Source organism: Procambarus clarkii, chromosome 71 (assembly GCF_040958095.1).
Source record: "Procambarus clarkii isolate CNS0578487 chromosome 71, FALCON_Pclarkii_2.0, whole genome shotgun sequence".
Lineage (NCBI taxonomy): Eukaryota > Metazoa > Arthropoda > Malacostraca > Decapoda > Cambaridae > Procambarus > Procambarus clarkii.
In genome coordinates this window covers 11,653,422-11,668,153 of record NC_091220.1, presented here as the reverse complement: position 1 = coordinate 11,668,153, position 14,732 = coordinate 11,653,422, and the positions used below count along the sequence as shown (strand labels likewise).

The 14,732-nt window shown below is 40.1% G+C and overlaps 1 long non-coding RNA gene across 2 annotated transcripts; it reads left to right on the top strand.

The window, feature by feature from the left end:
• The first annotated feature begins 3,517 nt into the window (after positions 1 to 3,517).
• LOC138356232 (uncharacterized) lies at positions 3,518 to 6,471 on the top strand. 2 transcript variants are annotated; one of them, XR_011224275.1, is made up of 5 exons: positions 3,518 to 4,240; positions 4,693 to 4,732; positions 5,337 to 5,557; positions 5,724 to 5,784; positions 6,348 to 6,471. It is a non-coding gene; the product is annotated as an uncharacterized lncRNA (long non-coding RNA). The 2 variants fall into 2 exon arrangements; XR_011224276.1 differs by lacking the exon at positions 4,693 to 4,732.
• The last annotated feature ends 8,261 nt before the right edge of the window (positions 6,472 to 14,732 follow it).

Here is a 14,732-nt window from a genome sequence, read left to right as displayed (position 1 = left end):
TCGTATTTCATGGCTCAAATTGTCGCAAATTTAATTGGTAATATTAACAAGTAGAATGTGTATTTATAATAATATTTTTCATAAACAGCCACAAAATATTTAATATTTATTAAAAAAAAGTGTCTGGAAGTTAAATCAATTCCACATGACAATAAATTTGTTATATAGATACTAGCGTTATTCGTTGGTATGCGTTCGCTATTTAAACTACTCCTGTCCTTTTCGTTCATAGAACACCGAACCCTACACGCTCTCTGATATATTGCTTAATTAACAAATATTCACAAATAAAGATTATATTTATATATGTTATCAGAAAGGCAGATATAAAATAGTTTGTGTTAATGCATCACAGAGATTATACCTTATTAGAGAGGAAAAATATTCATATTTTAAACAAGGCTTCTTGGCCGACGCTCTCCCTTTCGATGGGAACTATGACCTTTTGAAAATCAATGTTAATTGAATCTAGATATTGTAAAAAACGAAGTTTTTTATGTCATCAGAAAGACATATAAGCTGCATGTTAATACTTTGGTATAAATATAACTGAAGTGAAAGTGAAGATATATGTCTTTTTATAGTTACTTGATGGCTCGCTCAGGGAGTGTGAAGGCCTGCACACAAGCCAATCAATTTTATAATTAATGTACATATATGCAAAGTAACGTCAAAGGTTTTTATTTCAGAATAAAGACAGATGTAGACGATAATGTAAATACATTTCAAGGAAAACATATCTTAAATGAAAGCAAAGATATGGTCAAATAAATGGGCAATACCACACCATCGCCAGTGTCCGGACACATGAATATTCACATTAGGTAGGTGAAAGGAAATGTACCCAACCATTTCCATTTACGCGACCAGTTTCCGTTCTTATGTTCTTACTTACATTTATTGAAATTTATCATCATCATCATTTACAGAAATAAATTAACAAAAATGTAGTAATTTTAATACACAAAATAGAAGTAGATATGTATGTAAATTATGACGCAGGATAGGATCACTATTGCAGAACTATTCGCATACTTTGCGTCATTATATACAGTACTGGAATTTAAAAAAAATCGCGGAATTCAGAGATAACACCATCATTGGTGTCCAAGAAAAGTGTAAGTACTTCATTTATAATGATGTGCTGCCCAAAATCTTAGCGAAGTATCTAAAATTTGCTTACTGTAAGTAATTCATGCAAATGATTGTAAAGTCGTCGCCCAGTTGGATGGGTGTAGAGCACATGACTGTTAAGCTGCCGCCCAGTTGGTTGGGTGTGGAGCACATGACTGTAAAGCTGCTGCCCAGTTGGGTGGGTGTGGAGCACATGACTGTAAAGCTGCCGCCCAGTTGGGTGGGTGTGGAGCACATGACTGTAAAGCTGCCGCCCAGTTTGTTGGGTGTGGAGCACATGACTGTAAAGCTGCCGCCCAGTTGGGTGGGTGTGGAGCACATGACTGTAAAGCTGCCGCCCAGTTGGGTGGGTGTGGAGCACATGACTGTAAAGCTGCCGCCCAGTTGGTTGGGTGTGAAGCACATGACTGTAAAGCTGCCGCCCAGTTGGTTGGGTGTGGAGCACATGACTGTAAAGCTGCCGCCCAGTTGGGTGGGTGTGAAGCACATGACTGTTAAGCTGCCGCCCAGTTGGGTGGGTGTGGAGCACATGACTGTTAAGCTGCTGCCCAGTTGCGTGGGTGTGGAGCACATGACTGTTAAGCTGCCGCCCAGTTGGGTGGGTGTGGAGCACATGACTAAAGCTGCCGCCCAGTTGGGTGGGTTTTCCTGAAGTTTTCCTGAATTAATATATTTTCTCAAATTTATTTCTTATGAAATGATAAAGCTACCCATTTCATTATGTATGAGGTCAATATTTTTTTATTGGAGTTAAAATTAACGTAGATATATGACCGAACCTAACCAACCCTACCTAACCTAACCTAACCCATCTTTATAGGTTAGGTTAGGTTAGGTAGCGGAAAAAGTTAGGTTAGGTTAGGTTACGTAGGTTAGGTTGTCGAAAAACAATTAAGTCATGAAAACTTGGCTTATTAGGCAAATCGAGCCTTGCATAGTAGGCTGAGAAGTGCGTTCTGGCTACTAGGTAGGTAGGGTTGGTTAGGTTCGGTCATATATCTACGTTAATTTTAACTCCAATAAAAAAAATTGACCTCATACATAATGAAATGGGTTGCTCTATCATTTCATAAGAAAAAATTAGAGAAAATATTTTAATTCTGGAAAACTTGGCTTATTAGGCAAATCGGGCCTTGCATAGTAGGCCGAGAAGTGCGTTCTGGCGGGTCCATAGAATTACCCAAATCGGCCCAAACCTACACAAATCGTCCTAGCATTACGTAAGTAATGAAGAAATATGGTATATTTACTTACTATAATGTTGGTGCTACACGTAGAACATGATCAAACCTATTTTTACTCTGAAATAATCTAATTTCATAACGAAATAAGACGTAAATATGTAAGAGGTGACGCCATAGGAAGTCGACGGTCCAAGCGACAATTGTGTGGAGCGACTTATCCAAGATATATGGTCGCCTGGAGAGTGTTTGCTGCCATAACAGCCTCCTGTTCACAGTGATCCAGTCGTCGTACATACATGTATGTATGAGTGTGTGTACATGTGTATACAACATTAATAATTTTGTAACTAGCGTCAAACACTTACTTGCTTAGCTAACCGAACTAGAGGGTTCAGTTCCTGAACCGATTATGTGCCTCTGTAAACCTTTACACCACCGCCCACGGGATGGGTATGGGGTGCATAATAAAGAAAGAAATAGAAGAAATTGAAATTGCATAATACGGTTATTGACATTCAATAATAGTAAGATAAGTTTTGATATTAAGTTTTTAAGTAAGATAAGTTAAGATAAGTTTTAAGTAAGACAGTTTTGATATTCCTAGAGTACGACTTAATCAAACTAGAAATGCTCTACAAATCAAGGGGCCCAGAATGTGGAATGACCTTCCCAACCATGTTAAAGACTGTACCTCTCTCAACCAGTTTAAGTTAAAAGCGAAGCTATACCTAATAAATTCCCTGTAACCTACCTTACCCCTCTAATGTCATCCAATGTCTGTTTTTTTTTTTTTTTTTTTTTTTTTAAGAGCGCTGTTTGTCGACATAATTGTATTTGTGCTGCTTTTTCATCTATGTTTTCATTTCTTGTTTTCATTCTACTCATTATGCTCAATTAGTATTAAGCTTGTCATTTAAGTTTATCATGCCCGAAACGCTTTGCGTAATAGTGGCTTTAGGCATTGTATGTACTAGCTCTACCAATAAGTCAAACAATCTTTGTAAAAATTTATTGTATGTATGTACCTTACCTAAATAAACATTTTATTTTTTTTTTTTTATTTTATAAATCAATGAGGACCAAATGGGAGACCAGTGATCAGATGAATATTACAGACTCAAGAGTAGCCTTCTCTTCTTATATATAAATGAAAAAATAAATTCGTTTGTTTAATTCTAATGCTTGTAGGCGAGAACAGGTGTGAACGCCAGCTAGCGCACAAGTACATGAGCGCCCAAAATACTTTTACACAAAAGACATGTACAGACAGGCGTGTGGCTTCTGACTTCTTTTTTATTGATTAATATTAAATATTAGGCGCTTACCTATAATAGTTATCATTTTATGCAAGTATAACTATCACATAATAAATATAAAAGGAGTTTATCAAAAAACTGACAGAAGTGTTGTGTTTTGTGCGTTGTATCGTGTTTGTGGGCATTCGGGTGTGTTGTGTTTACGCTGGCGGGCGGCGTCCTTACCAACTCCGGATTATGTCGTATTACATCACTAAACTTCATTTAATAACTATATGCCTGTTAAATAGAAGATTTTAATTGTTAATAGCATTATATTGTCGTTTTAATATGGAACACGTACACATATGCGAAACGTCTAAAGTTGGTGTCTGAAGTGGTAAAAATATTAGTGTGCGATGTTGTCAATGTACGAAGTGTCTTGTATCAGAGTCCATAGGAATTACCGTTTGTCGTGGCGCCATCTATGTTTTGACAGCAGTACTACTAATGTTCCCACGTTATGTGATGATCGCTATACGGCTGTTACGGTCAGTTGCTCTTCTATATATGTTTATGGACAACGTAGGTGATTTGAGGCAATTTGCGGCCAGAGTGAAATAGTATCCACGCGGTGAGTGATGGAGGAGGATATATACTGCTGTGTACTCGACCAGCGGGTGAGAGGTAAGTTATATCGAACAATTATGGGGGAATAGATGGGTTATTTTAAGCGTAGAATGTCAGGTAACCGGTAACTACACAGATGGGGTAGTGTTTTGTTAAGTCTTTATTTACTAAAGTGGAACATTACATTATGCCTTTAGCTGAACAAGTCTACTGGTGGGGGAAGTAGACGGGTTTTATGAAAGTATTTTACCTAAATATTTGTATTTGGTTAACTAGTTCAGCCGTTACCAGGGAGGGTGTTCCTTTAATCTAATCTAAAAATTCTAGCCGGACAAAGTGATTAATTAAAGAAATTGAATAGAACGAAGTGGTTTGCCAGGGTGCTTAACATTTAGTTTAGTTCACTTACTATGCAGCCCATGCTTAAAGAATGCAAGTTTATCATATTTAATTTACCGTAGTTTTACTAGACTAAATACTGTATACCGTTTTTACTCTATTTAATACAGCATGTCGGGTAAATGCCAGTCGCAGAAAGTTCCTAATATGGTAAGCTTTAAAGGAAAATTTTGTAAACTTAATTTTATCGTTTAAGTTAGCGGCCAATTAGCTTGGTCTATTCTGAGGAAAGTTACTAGAATTTAACATTTGCAAGTAGCATCACTTCTTTTTGAGAAACGTGACTAGATACATGAATTGCATAATTTGACTACTGGCTGTTCATGGTTTAGGTTACATAGTTGAGGAAATAGTGATAAGGTTTGTGATTTTGTGTACTTTGACTTTAGCAGAGATTTTGATAGTGGCACAAAATTGATAAGAGGCTAGCATCATTGGGAGTGCTGACTAAAGTTGATTAGGGCGTGGTTATACCAAAGGAAATGATAGTATAAATGGGGTTAAATTGGGGGCAGAAATGTTGAAAGTAGTGCCTAAAGGCTGTCCTTAGACCTCGGTTATTCACACCAGATTTTGGTTTAGACTGCAATAGTTGCAGAAATATCATATAAAAAAACTGATGCCCTAAATAGTCTTGAAATGGTTAAGCCTACCAGATGCAGTTTAATGCTGACAAATGTAAAGTTTGGAGGCTAGGTAATGGTAAAGATGAGCTAGATGGTGTAGATTGTTAAGGGTATTAAATTTTTTGCAGGTGGTGAATTGTCCCCGAGCTGGCACTGCTCTCCAGCCTGGGATGTTGATTGGTTAGTCTTCAACTGCCTCCCAACATGGTAGTGAGGTCCTGAGCTGACATGCAGTGAGGAATGTGGAAAGCTTCCTGAATTGGCACATGGTATGCCTCCCTTTCAAACCAGCAGCTGGCACAAATGTTCCAGCCAACATCAGAATAGTGGATGAAGCCCACACTAAAATGTAAGTTACAGTAAATGGACACCCCCCCCCCCCCCTTTTGACACTGAACATTCCTTAAAGAAATTAAACATTTCCCATCTGAATTTTTAAAGTACTGAATGCTAATTTTAAAAGTAAAGCTAGGTCAGTTTTAAATCTGAAGTTAATTTGTTTACATATTTTTCAGATGAGTGAGTGATGCATGGACTGAGGCTCCTTTACTCTGCAAAAGGAAATCTACAAAGTGGGTGAGTTTGAATTCCATGTTTTAGCTATATCAATGACACTTAAATCATAATTCTTATATCTAGTCCATTTATAGGTGTGTAACAATGTCCTACTGTTACAACCCACAGGGATTGATGCAGTTTGTACTGATCCTACCCCATTTCATAGAAGGGGACCAGGCAGTCTTGCAGATTTCCCTGTCTTGGCTTTTTCAGAGCTTTGCTCTACTACCCATCTAATAGATGGACTAGAATTGCATAGGTTTAGGGACCCTTAACAATGGTGACATTGTTAATTCTTACAGGGCTTGTTTGCTGAATGGGTGGATGCATCTAAAACTCTAGTGCCTGGCATGCATTGTACAGTGCTTTCTGTAAAGTATATGTACAATGTGTTGATGGCACTGAAGTGGTGGATGTAATGCACCCATTCAGGGAACAAGCTCTGAACTAAAATCAGAGGAAGGATAGGCCTTGCTGAGCCTATCTTAAAAGATAGGCAGTTAGGATTTTTGGGGCTTATTATTAGGCATTGGTGATAATAAAAGTAGTGTCCCTGTTTAATGTTTATTTTTCTTTTACAGGTGATTGTCTCTGGAGTTGTCTTTGCCTTTTGGATCTTCTGTTCATCTAGGAGCATCTGTCCCACAACCTGAAACAGTAATAAATACTATGTAAAACTTATTAAATAAAACACTTTTAATGAAACTACTTTATATACCTTTCCTGAAATTAGGCAATAGATTTAATCATGCTGGAAATTACTGTTTACTACTATTGATGCAATGTTTAAACATCTGAATTTTTTTTACTTTGAAAATAAATACTTGGTAAAATTTACACCTATTTGTAACTTGTTACATAGGTGCATGCAAAGTGTACTACCTATTCAATTTACATAAAATAACATTGCAAATTAGTCTGAAATATTAAGTGGAAGAAACTTTAGTCAACTAAAATATTTTTATATTTGAAAGTAAATTTAAAGCTATGCAACACCTGATCTTTGAATTAACTAATCATAATTTCTAATGTTTTGTAAAAAGCTTATTATTAAATTTAAAAGTGACACTGAAGTATCTATACAACATGGTTTTCACAGTCTTTTGTAACTTAAATTTAATCACAGCTCTTAAATGATTTGTCTGCCAAACTCTTCAGATATTCTGAAATATTTTACCTAGATTTCAACCATCATTGTTTGAAAGGGCAAAACCAGATTACTGTCAATTAGTTTGACCTAACATCTGCAAGGTCCTGAAGGAATGGATTTTTTTTTTTTTTGTAAAACTGTTTGCTAAAACCCAACCCTGCCCACTTTTTTAAGATGTGCTAATTGCAACATTACCAAAGTACTTTGGCTATTAAAACAAAGTTGCTTCCTAGTCTTTTCATTTGGTACTTAAGGCCTAACAGGTACATAGTAGGAAGGACAAAAGAATGGTTGAGGACCCTTTCATTTCTTTTTAACATTAATGACTGGGGAAAAATGCTGTCATACCACAAGGGGTCTTAACCCTTGTCATATACATCATTGACATTAATCAAATTATTACCAACCACAAAAATTGCTGATAACATTTGTTATAAAAAATAATAATGTTATATTGAGGCCATAATGCAGATCTCTAACTCTACAAATAGTAACAAGACTGGCAATTTCTTAATATAAAACAAATAAAAATCCAAGACCTTGCATGTGAGCCAGAACAATCCATATCACAACTACATTAAAATGAAACAACAATGAAGGTAATTATCAAAAGAAGGCACCAAACCGGGAAGGCTATGTAGCACCATCAGAGGGCACTAAATATCACCAAGAATGCCAATACGAGAACAAAAACGCATAGGGCGAACGATATCAAAAGTATCCAATTCACCTAGAATTCTATCAAGGGACAGTCGGAAAACAAGACATGCTCGTCCTGCAAGTCAGGACATTCAACAAGGATATGCACAACTATAAGAGGGACAACGCAATTCGGACAATAAGGAGCAGGGCGGCGCTCCATTAAGTGACCGTGGGTTAAGCGGGTATGACCAACCCACAGCCGTGCCAAAGCAGTGTCCCACCGCCGGTTACGGTGGTAGGAGGAAGGCCACGGGGACACACTAAGTTTGAGAGTATGCAGCTTGTTACCAACCACAGAGGATCAACAACCCTGCCAACGGGGGAGCAATGAATAACAGGATAAAAGTCGGAATAAGGAATACCTTTACGGGAGATGGGACAAGAACGGATAGCTTCCTTAGCGCCAGCATCCGCACGCTCATTGAAACACTAATATGGCTGGGAACCCAGCAAAACTCTACTGATTTAAATTTACTAGAAATAAGAAACAGCCAATGTTGAATCTCAATGACCACCGGATGGACAGGATTAAAGGACCCTAGAGCCATGAGGGCACTACGAGAATCAACTACAACCACAAAGGAGGAATGAGAATGAGAAAGCAAGAGACGAAGAGCATAGAGAATAGCATAAAGTTCTGCCGTAAAGACGCTAGCCTCCGAAGGGAGGCGACACATGTAAGTACAGTCAGGAAAAACAACAGAGTAGCCCACACCATCCGCAGACTTAGACCCATCAGGGAAGATGGAAATAGAGTGGGAGTGCGAAGAAAAGTGCTCAAGGAAGAGGCTTTTCAGAATTGTAGGAGGGGTAAAGGCTTTAGTAATACAAGTCAAGGACGTAGAAAACTTGGGAAGGGGGACTCTCCACGGAGGTAATGAAGGAACAATACGAGGAGAAACATTAGAAATATGAACAGAAAGAGAATCCTGTAAGCGAGATAACTGGACAGAAAGTGGGATACAATGAAGAGGAACAGGAACCACAGGAGGAGGAAAAGTCAATGCACGACAGAGGCGAGAGGAAGGATGTTGGAAGGACCGCGCAAGATAGCGAAGACAGTAGCGATCACGGCAGTCCTGAAGAGAGAGAAAGCCAGTGTCAACATACAAACTAAGGGCGGGAGTCGAACTAAAGGCACCAGAGCCGAGACGCAACCCAGTATGGTGCAAAGCATCAAGACGGCGAAGAGTAGAAGAAGCAGAAGAGTATGCAGGGCAACCATAATCGAGTTTAGACAGGACGAGAGAGGAGTGCAAATAGAGGAGCGTGCGCCTATCCGCTCCCCAAGAAGTATGGGACAAAACCTTAAGGAGGTTAAGGGCCTTAGAGCATTCAACTCGGAGGCAAGAGATATGGGCTGACCAAGACAAACGAGTGTCAAAGACTAACCCCAAAAGCTTCGCGTAATTCCTGTACACAATGAGATGACCATAAAGCAACAACAATGAAGTAAAGGTCCTTTCAGTAAGAATCTATCATTCACTGAAAGTTGCTGCAGTTAAAAATAAAAGAAAATACAAGTCCCTAGAAATAAACAAGCAACCTTTTTGACTAAGGAAAAGAAGGTAGTTATTCTACTGTATAAGTCTAAGTATTCACTTAGATAACTGTATCCAAGCATAGAGGTTCCCCCCCCCTCCCTTTCAGAAAAACATCTACTTTCGAAAAAGTTTAACATTGGCCAACAAAAATGATTCTAGAACTAAATTGCCTAATACCAGGAACAACTGAGAGCCATGACAAACACTGCAACCCTCTCCTACCCCCAAGTCTTATGCTATTTATGATCCAAGGTAATTTGAGATACTATACTCTACTTCCTACAGACGAGTCTAGTGAGAGGGTGATCTCCTGGCGATTAAATTGAAGCACGATACAGGTGTCAACGAACATCAGTCAGCCCACTTGTCAGCACAGTGGATAACTAATGACATCATAATCTGCAGTGTTCTATGCCTCCCTGTGGCCATTTAAATCAATAAAACACAGGGTTGTGGCAATGTTTACAGCATAAGGCAAGGTATAGAGGAATCCTGGAATGCCATGTAATGTGTAGTCCTTGAATGTGCTTTAGGCAACCAAATTGAATAACAACATTTCTGGTGTTCGGCTATATAATCTGAGTTTCTCATTCGGTATAATGTTTTAAACCTAAATAGGAATTCACTTTAAAGGTCAATTTATTTGGAAAGTGCTAACCAGATTCCAAATTACTGTGCTCTGAAAGTACTACAAGGCAAGTTTAACCGAATGAGTGTTTGCCTATCCATACCCCCATGAGGTATGTGACAACACTGAATAAAGAAAGGGTCTTTGAGCATTCACCGTGCAGGTATTTGACATGACCAATATAGCCAAGTGTTAAAGATCATTCTAAGCAGTTCTGCACAATCCATATACTATCAATTAATATAATTGTACAATGGTGCTTGGTGGATGATATTTCCTATTAAAACTCATTGGACAACTGTTTGTATTAGACATTTTAAACCTACAAATGATAGCCCTAGATATCGCACTACAGTATTAATTACAAGATGAACAATGTAAAATCAATACCACAACAGCAAAGGATGACGGCTTTTCAACAACTGACAAACACCCAGGTCTAACACCAGCCATCCCGAGAGAGGACGTCCCAAGCATGTACACCCCACAACTTTACATCACCTTTGCTACCTCACGCGAGCACGCAGCAGCATGAAGATGCCATACTCCCAAACCAACTCCATGCACTTTGAGGCTTTAACAACTCAACATTTAAAAAGTTGATTTAAAAAATCAAACACCTGAATTTTTTTTCCCTAATTAAATTTACTAAGGAAATGCACACCAAGCCATGAAACTTAAAATGAAGATGAACAAACTACACACAACTGTCACCAAACTTCCACATACCACCCCCTTCTCACTCCTGCCCTCCCTCCTTAGGTGCTCTGATTGGCTGAGCACCTGAGCCACCACCACTCACCTCTTGTTGTGAGAGCCTAAAGCATGTTTGGTTGCACTTTAAAAGTTCCCGAGTGTACTCGCCTAATTGTGAGTACCGCCTGCCCGGTTCACCATTTTGTTTTTCAATCTACCTCAATTTACCCCTTTACAGTCAAATATTGTGCAAAGTTCTGTTTAAGACTTGTCCCTTCTTAACTTAAATAACTGCTTTGGCCATCTGCAATCTTTCTAGGTGGGTAACAATGACTCTTGAGGCCAGAAAGGACTTATCAGACGGCGATCATAACAATACGGTACACACACAAAATCACAACCTGATATACACCAAGCAGAAAATCCACTGGAGCTGTGAGGCGACGTAAACCCTTGCCCAAGGCACTGGCAGCTGCATACTCTACCACAGTATATTACTGACTTTGTAAAAGTCTTACAAACGGATTTCCCCATAAATCACAGCAAGTTTTGAGGCCACTCCTTGAGTCAACGTCTTACGTAAGCCCTACAAGCACTCGGGTGAAGGCTGAAGCAGTTCAACACCATACGCCCCAACCTCAAATACACAGTTGAGAGGCGGGACCAAAACGTGATTTTCTGTGTGTGCCTGAAGTTGGGGCATACGGTCTTGCTTCACCCTTCACTTTACCCTTCACCGGTGTACTTCAGGGGTTTTATTTAATACTTGGACTGGCTTCAGTAGGGCCTCCAGACTTTCTGTGGCTTCACAAGTGTCACGTGAATCCCCTGCATAGCAGTGGAACTGCCTTTTCCCTTCACCTTCAATGCCTCTGCACTGGAAGTATACATCTACACCAGCCCAGAAGAGTCATCAGTCCTGCCACCTCTCCATACCCCCCAGGGCCTGGCACGGCCTGGTACGACTCAGAGGCAAGCCGGGCGCCACTGTTAACTGGCAGTTTGTCCCCACAAACAAGCAGTTAGCCGCCTTCAACTGACAGTGGTACAGCTCAACACAAAGGCACCGCCAGCCACAACGAGCAGTTTGCTAGTTGACCAGATGTCCACCTTGTGTTGACACTGATGAGTCATCACCGCCGGACTATATAAAGAGCGCTGCCTCCCTGGAGAGGCAATCTCTCCCTTAGTGCTCTAGGATCACCTTCGTGTCTCTAACCCGTCGTCCGCTTCCAGCCAACGTCGTGTGACTGATGCCATGGTGGTATGGTAGCTGTCTTCAGAACACCAGTATATCTTCATACTTTTATTCATTGCTTATAGTTTATTTTTTGCATTTAAGGTCATACTAACTTGTTCACCTTTGCATTACATGATAGTCAAGTATTGTCATGTGTTATTTTTGTTCATTACTATTTCAGTAAATTGTTTAATTATTTATTTGATAATTTTCATTTGTTTCCACCTGCAACTTACACACTGCAAGGCCAATAGCAGCATTTCTTTCATTTATGTGAGGGAGAGCCATACTATCTTGGTTCAGTATAGTTGTGATACCATAACCCGTCACACAAGATATCCAGTTGTAAGACTTTTACCATCAGTGGTGGTAGAGTATGCAACTGGCAATGCCTTTGTTACAGGTTCGCTTCATCTCACAGCCCCAGTGGATTTTCTCACACATTTGAATACATGAAACAACTTTATTTGATACATTCCAAACCAAAGTACTGTACAGTACAGTAATTATCAAACCATCAAATGTGTGGGATAATCATAGTGCGCTAAATATCACTAACGTCGCCAATACAAGAAAAAAACGCATACGGCGAACAATATCAAAGGTATTGAATTTACCAAGAATTTTATCGAGGGACAATTGACAGTGAGGGATGGTCGGGAAGCAAGACACGTAAGTCCTGGAAGTCAGGACATGTAGAGACAACGGTTTGGACAATAAGAAGCAGGGCAGCGCTCCATTAAGTGCCCGTGAGTTAAACGTGTACGACCAATATACAACCTCGCCAGAGCCGTTTCCCACCACCGGTTACGGTGGTAGGAGGAAGGCCACGGGAACACACTACTCTTAAGAGCACGCAGTTTGTTACCAGTAACAGAAGACCAACAACCCTGACAACGGGCAAGAATGGGGAAATGAATAACTGGGTAAAAGTCATAATAAGGAATACCTTTACGGGAGATGGGACAGGTGCGGATAGCTTCCTTAGCGGCAGTGTCCGCACGCTCATTTAAGAACGCACCAATATGGGTGGGAATCCAGCGAAATTCCACTGTCTTAAATCTACTGGAGATAAGAAACAGCCAATGTTGAATTTCAACTACCAAAGGATGGACTGGATTAAAGGACTCTAGAGCCATGAGGGCACTGCAAGTGTCAACTACAAACACAGAGGAGGATTGACAGCGAGAAAAAGAGTTGATGAAGAGCATAGAGAATAGCATAAAGTTCTGCCATGAAGATGCTAGTCTCCGGAGGCAGGAGACACAAAGGTGCAGTCAGGAAAAACAACAGAGTAGCCTACACCGTCTGCAGACTTAAGACCCATTGGTGAAGACGGAAATAGAGTGGAAGTGTGAAGAAAAGTGTTCAAGGAAAAGATGATTTAGAACTGTAGGAGGGGTAAAAGTTTTAGTCATGTGGGTCACGGCTTACAGAATTTAGGAACTGGGACCCCTCCATAGGGGCAAAGACGGAATGACACGAGGGGAAATATTGGTAACACAAACTGAAAGAGCATTTTGTAAGAGAGAGAACCGTACAGAAAGAGATAGGTGGTGAAGGGGAACAGGAACCACAGGATGGGTAAAGGTCAAGGCATGACATAAGCAAGAGTGAGGGTGCTGTAAGGACCGTGCAAGGTGGAGAACACAGTAGCGATCATGGCGATCCTGTAGAAACAGGACGCCAGTTTCAACATACAGGCTTAGGGTAGGTGTCAAAGGAAAGGTACCAGAGCTGAGCCGTAAACCAGTATGATGCAGTGTGTCCAGATGGTGAAGGGTAGAAGGAGAAGCAGACGAGTAAACAGGGCCATAATCGAGTTTAGACAGAACCAGAGAGGAATGTAAAGAGAGGAGCAGTGTCGATTAGCTCCCCAAGAAGTATGGGACATGACCTAAAGTTAGTTAAGGGCCTTAGAGCATTCAACTCGGACGTAAAAAATATGGGGCGACAAAGACAAACGAGTGTCAAAGATTAGCCCTAAAAGCTTTAGCAGATTCTTTGTACAAAAGGGGATGACCCCTGTTACCTAACAGTAAATAGGTATCTGGGAGTTAGCTGTTACAGGCTGCTTCCTAGGGGGGTGCGTGTGTGGGAGAAAAAAAAATTTAGTAGTTAACCACTGAACTGCTCTGTCTCCAAATAACACCCTGTGCACAAGAAATAAATTCTTTCCAAAAAATTTTTTCTCTTCTTATATTGTTAAAATGCAGAGTCTGATCACGGGAAAACTAAACAAAAAATATTGTATGTGACTTACTTTAGCTGCGATGGAGCTGGGAAGTTGAGCAAATTATGGGCGCTGAGCGTTGGAGCGATGGGGGTCTGTCGGCCCCGCCACCCCGTGCGACGGCAGTTGCTGCGAATAAAATGTTGCGCAATTATTTTGAAGTTTCTCATTCATTTCTTCCTTTTTTTTTGCTGTAATATTATTTAAAAGTGTGTAATTTGTGGAATTTATATACAGGCATACCTCAGAGTGCGAGTTTAATCCGTTCCTGGAGACGCCTCGCCTTCCGAAAACTCGCATTCCGAAGTTAATTTCCCCATAAGAAATAAAGGGAAATGAATTAATCCGTTCCTGACTACCCCAAAAACCCCACATCAAACTAAATTTTTATACCTAATTTACCTAATTCATCTAAATAAACCTACAAAAGTATGTTCCAGTTATTACTTACCTTACTGTCGAGTGCTGTAGGCGTATGGAAGATGGTGAGGAGGGGGGAGGAGGAGAGGAGTTAGTGTTTGGAAGGGGAGTCCCCTTCCATAATCACATCAGGCAGTGAGGACCTTTCTGGTGTGCTCTCCCTGGGACGTTTAACCTGAGTGCCACTAGGTCCTGGTTGAGGTTCACTGCTCGATTTCTTCACCAAATATTTGTCCATGAAAGCTTGCTTTTCCCTTCTTCGCAAGCTGTCTCTGTAGTAAGGCATCACATTGTCATTGAAAAGATTAAGACAACGGCCTACTACAGTTTTGTCTGGGTGAGTGTGTTCAATA